Source organism: Rutidosis leptorrhynchoides, chromosome 2, assembly GCF_046630445.1.
Source record: "Rutidosis leptorrhynchoides isolate AG116_Rl617_1_P2 chromosome 2, CSIRO_AGI_Rlap_v1, whole genome shotgun sequence".
Classification (NCBI taxonomy): domain Eukaryota; kingdom Viridiplantae; phylum Streptophyta; class Magnoliopsida; order Asterales; family Asteraceae; genus Rutidosis; species Rutidosis leptorrhynchoides.
Window position 1 is genome coordinate 629,412,216 of NC_092334.1, and position 6,159 is coordinate 629,418,374.

Consider the following 6,159-nt stretch of genomic DNA (forward strand, 5'->3'; position numbering starts at 1 on the left):
GTATCGTCAACCCCCGAAGTCCTTAAGTTGTAACAATGACCCGGGAACCTCTAAACCACCAGGTTTTTCTAAACCAATGTGGATAACGACGGCTCGTATTAGGGGAACATCATATATCCCTAGAAACTTGGCAAAACGAACCAAAACCGAACAAGAAGAAACGAGCGAGTCGGAATAAGATAGTTATATTCGTGTGGTGTAATATATGTAATATAGTGTGCTTATGCTTTATGATATATGTAAAAATTGCTTGTATTAATAAGTATTTTTTTTATAAATCTAACTCTTGTCTATTTTACAGTATAAAAACACAAAATGGATAGACAACCCAATATTTTAAGAGACCTACCCGGAGACATGATTGATGAAATCTTGTCTAGAGTCGGCCAGAATTCCTCGGCACAACTATTTAAGGCGAGATCAGTTTGTAAGACATTCGAAGAACGTTCCAAGAATGTCTTGGTTTATAAGAGACTTTCGTTTGAAAGATGGGGGATATCACATTGGGAAACCCATAAGTTACGATGTGTTTACTTTGACGCATATATTGCGGGGAACCCAAATGCTATTTTACGCAACGGGTTAAGAAATTATTTTGACTCAATATATCCGAATATTGGACTTCGTGATTTAGAAAAAGCGGCTAACATGCAACATAAAGAAGCATGTTATGCTTACGGATTAGTAATGTTCGCTTCTCACCAAAGTGAGAACAAGAACATCGGGCTACAACTATTAAACAAAACGTTTCCACAAGTGACGGAGTCGGTAATTGGGGTAAGAAATGAGGTTTTTAGATTATTACGGGACTGTTGGACATTACGTAACCCTCGTCCCTTTGACGACGTTACAACACGCTGTCTTATCAACGGCCATAACAGTTATATTGCACAAGACCAAGGATGGGAAGTAGTCCTAGTAAAACCAGAATGCATGACTTGTTTCTGGACGTATGAATTACGTGTCTTTATTGCCTTTGCTGAACGACTTGTGTACTAGCTAGAATTATCTTCACAACTATCTTGTATCAAAGTTATTGTGTGCTATATTTCATGCTTTATGTAAAATAAGCGGTATTGTAAGTTTGTAAAATATTGTATAAAAGTTTGAACGCGAAATATTATTATAATCAGTTTTTCATATAGAATTGTAGTAGTTGAATTGTATATTAGCTACTAAGTATGAACTTAACGGGTAGGTACTACCCGAATTTAAACTTATAAAACGCTAATATGAAGAAAAAGCTTTTATAAATGAGTTCATATTATGCTACGAAATACTATTAACTACTCTTAATATTCTGTATGATTAACTTGTTCCATTTGACTATTTTGAAGGAAATGGCACCGACTACTCGACAAACCGTGAATATGAATGAAGAGGAATTCCGTACTTTTCTAGCTTCAAACATAGCCGCAGTACAGGCTGCACTACATACCAACAATAATCTTGGATCTAGCAGTACAGGAAATCGTGTAGGATGCACCTACAAAGAATTCACTGCCTGCAAACCTTTGGAATTTGATGGAACCGAAGGACCGATCGGATTGAAACGGTGGACCGAGAAGGTCGAATCAGTGTTTGCCATAAGTAAGTGTACTGAAGAGGACAAAGTGAAGTACGCTACGCATACCTTCACAGGTTCTGCGTTAACATGGTGGAATACCTATCTAGAGCAAGTGGGACAAGACGATGCGTACGCACTACCGTGGTCAGCATTCAAGCACTTGATGAACGAGAAGTACCGTCCCAGAACCGAGGTCAATAAGCTCAAGACAGAACTTAGAGGGTTACGAACCCAAGGATTTGATATTACCACGTACGAAAGACGATTCACAGAATTGTGCCTATTGTGTCCGGGAGCATTCGAAGATGAGGAAGAGAAGATCGACGCATTTGTGAAAGGATTACCGGAAAGAATCCAAGAAGATATAAGTTCACACGAGCCCGCCTCCATACAACAGGCATGTAGAATGGCTCACAAACTCGTGAACCAAATTGAAGAAAGAATTAAAGAACAGACTGCTGAAGAGGCCAATGTGAAGCAAGTCAAAAGAAAGTGGGAGGAAAACGGTGATAAGAATCACCAATACAACAACAACAGCAATTACAACAATAATCGCAACAATTATCCCAACAATCGCAACATCAATCGCAACTACAACAAACGGCCCAACAACAACAACAACAACAACAACAACAACAGCAACTACAACAATCATCCCAACAACAATAATAACCGCAACAACAACAACAATCAGAAGCAGCTATGCCAAAGGTGTGAAAAGAATCACTCGGGGTTCTGCACCAAATTTTGCAACAAGTGTAAAAAAAATGGTCATAGCGCGGCGAAGTGTGAGGTCTACGGACCAGGGGTTAATAGAACGAAAGGAACAAATGGTGTCGGAACGAGTAATGGCGGAGCAAGTAGTGTCGGAGCAAGTTATGCCAATGTAGTTTGTTATAAATGTGGAAAACCGGGCCACATTATTAGAAATTGCCCGAACTAGGAGAACACGAATGGACAAGGCAGTGGAAGAGTTTTCAATATTAATGCTGCAGAGGCACAGGAAGACCCGGAGCTTGTTACGGGTACGTTTCTTATTGACAATAAATCTGCTTACGTTTTATTTGATTCGGGTGCGGATAGAAGCTATATGAGTAGAGATTTTTGTGCTAAATTAAGTTGTCCATTGACGCCTTTGGATAGTAAATTTTTACTCGAATTAGCAAATGGTAAATTAATTTCAGCAGATAATATATGTCGGAATCGAGAAATTAAACTGGTTAGCGAAACATTTAAGATTGATTTGATACCAGTAGAGTTAGGGAGTTTTGATGTGATAATCGGTATGGACTGGTTGAAAGAAGTGAAAGCAGAGATCGTTTGTTACAAAAATGCAATTCGCATTATACGAGAAAAAGGAAAACCCTTAATGGTGTACGGAGAAAAGGGCAACATGAAGCTACATCTTATTAGTAATTTGAAGGCACAAAAACTAATAAGAAAAGGTTGCTATGCTGTTCTAGCACACGTCGAGAAAGTACAAACTGAAGAAAAGAGCATCAATGATGTTCCCATTGCAAAAGAATTTCCCGATGTATTTCCGAAAGAATTACCGGGATTACCCCCACATCGATCCGTTGAATTTCAAATAGATCTTGTACCAGGAGCTGCACCAATAGCTCGTGCTCCTTACAGACTCGCACCCAGCGAGATGAAAGAACTGCAAAGCCAATTACAAGAACTTTTAGAGCGTGGTTTCATTCGACCAAGCACATCACCGTGGGGAGCTCCTGTTTTGTTTGTCAAGAAGAAAGATGGTACATTCAGGTTGTGTATCGACTACCGAGAGTTGAACAAACTTACCATCAAGAACCGCTACCCACTACCGAGAATCGATGACTTATTTGATCAACTACAAGGCTCGTCTGTTTATTCAAAGATTGACTTACGTTCCGGGTATCATCAAATGCGGGTGAAAGAAGATGATATTCCAAAGACTGCTTTCAGAACACGTTACGGTCATTACGAGTTTATGGTCATGCCGTTTGGTTTAACTAATGCACCAGCTGTGTTCATGGACCTTATGAACCGAGTGTGTGGACCATACCTTGACAAGTTTGTCATTGTTTTCATTGATGACATACTTATTTACTCAAAGAATGACCAAGAACACGGTGAACATTTGAGAAAGGTGTTAGAAGTATTGAGGAAGGAAGAATTGTACGCTAAGTTTTCAAAGTGTGCATTTTGGTTGGAAGAAGTTCAATTCCTCGGTCACATAGTGAACAAAGAAGGTATTAAGGTGGATCCGGCAAAGATAGAAACTGTTGAAAAGTGGGAAACCCTGAAAACTCCGAAACACATACGCCAGTTTTTAGGACTAGCTGGTTACTACAGAAGGTTCATCCAAGACTTTTCCAGAATAGCAAAACCCTTGACTGCATTAACGCATAAAGGGAAGAAATTTGAATGGAATGATGAACAAGAGAAAGCGTTTCAGTTATTGAAGAAAAAGATAACTACGGCACCTATATTGTCATTGCCTGAAGGGAATGATGATTTTGTGATTTATTGTGACGCATCAAAGCAAGGTCTCGGTTGTGTATTAATGCAACGAACGAAGGTGATTGCTTATGCGTCTAGACAATTGAAGATTCACGAACAAAATTATACGACGCATGATTTGGAATTAGGCGCGGTTGTTTTTGCATTAAAGACTTGGAGGCACTACTTATATGGGGTCAAAAGTATTATATATACCGACCACAAAAGTCTTCAACACATATTTAATCAGAAACAACTGAATATGAGGCAGCGTAGGTGGATTGAATTATTGAATGATTACGACTTTGAGATTCGTTACCACCCGGGGAAGGCAAATGTGGTAGCCGATGCCTTGAGCAGGAAGGACAGAGAACCCATTCGAGTAAAATCTATGAATATAATGATTCATAATAACCTTACTACTCAAATAAAGGTGGCGCAACAAGGAGTTTTAAAAGAGGGAAATTTAAAGGATGAAATACCCAAAGGATCGGAGAAACATCTTAATATTCGGGAAGACGGAACCCGGTATAGGGCTGAAAGGATTTGGGTACCAAAATTTGGAGATATGAGAGAAATGGTACTTAGAGAAGCTCATAAAACCAGATACTCAATACATCCTGGAACGGGGAAGATGTACAAGGATCTCAAGAAACATTTTTGGTGGCCGGGTATGAAAGCCGATGTTGCTAAATACGTAGGAGAATGTTTCACGTGTTCTAACGTCAAAGCTGAGCATCAGAAACCATCAGGTCTACTTCAACAACCCGAAATCCCAGAATGGAAATGGGAAAACATTACCATGGATTTCATCACTAAATTGCCAAGGACTGCAAGTGGTTTTGATACTATTTGGGTAATAGTTGATCGTCTCACCAAATCAGCACACTTCCTGCCAATAAGAGAAGATGACAAGATGGAAAAGTTAGCACGACTGTATTTGAAGGAAGTCGTCTCCAGACATGGAATACCAATCTCTATTATCTCTGATAGGGATGGCAGATTTATTTCAAGATTCTGGCAGACATTACAGCAAGCATTAGGAACTCGTCTAGACATGAGTACTGCCTATCATCCACAAACTGATGGGCAGAGCGAAAGGACGATACAAACGCTTGAAGACATGCTACGAGCATGTGTTATTGATTTCGGAAACAGTTGGGATCGACATCTACCGTTAGCAGAATTTTCCTACAACAACAGCTACCATTCAAGCATTGAGATGGCACCGTTTGAAGCACTTTATGGTAGAAAGTGCAGGTCTCCGATTTGTTGGAGTGAAGTGGGGGATAGACAGATTACGGGTCCGGAGATTATACAAGAAACTACGGAGAAGATCATCCAAATTCAACAACGGTTGAAAACCGCCCAAAGTCGACAAAAGAGCTACGCTGACATTAAAAGAAAAGATATAGAATTTGAAATTGGAGAGATGGTCATGCTTAAAGTTGCACATTGGAAAGGCGTTGTTCGATTTGGTAAACGAGGGAAATTAAATCCAAGGTATATTGGACCATTCAAGATTATTGATCGTGTCGGACCAGTAGCTTACCGACTTGAGTTACCTCAACAACTCGCGGCTGTACATAACACTTTCCACGTCTCGAATTTGAAGAAATGTTTTGCTAAAGAAGATCTCACTATTCCGTTAGATGAAATCCAAATCAACGAAAAACTTCAATTCATCGAAGAACCCGTCGAAATAATGGATCGTGAGGTTAAAAGACTTAAGCAAAACAAGATACTAATTGTTAAGGTTCGATGGAATGCTCGTAGAGGACCCGAGTTCACCTGGGAGCGTGAAGATCAGATGAAGAAGAAATACCCTGAAAGGATCCGAAACTAATCATCCGGACGTTGTCCATATTGATTACAAACGAATTACAATAGTTGATAACATTGCGAGGTACTTGCCCTCTATATGATACATCTTACAAACGTTGCATTTATTCTTAAAAGGCAATCTATAGTTACATCCATAATTGACATATTCGCCTGACATTTCATAATATTCAAATGACCTAAACCGCCATTTACTTAATAATAGTCTCTATGAACTTCAATGACTCGAATGCAACGCCTTATGATATAAGTCCTTAATGGCCTCA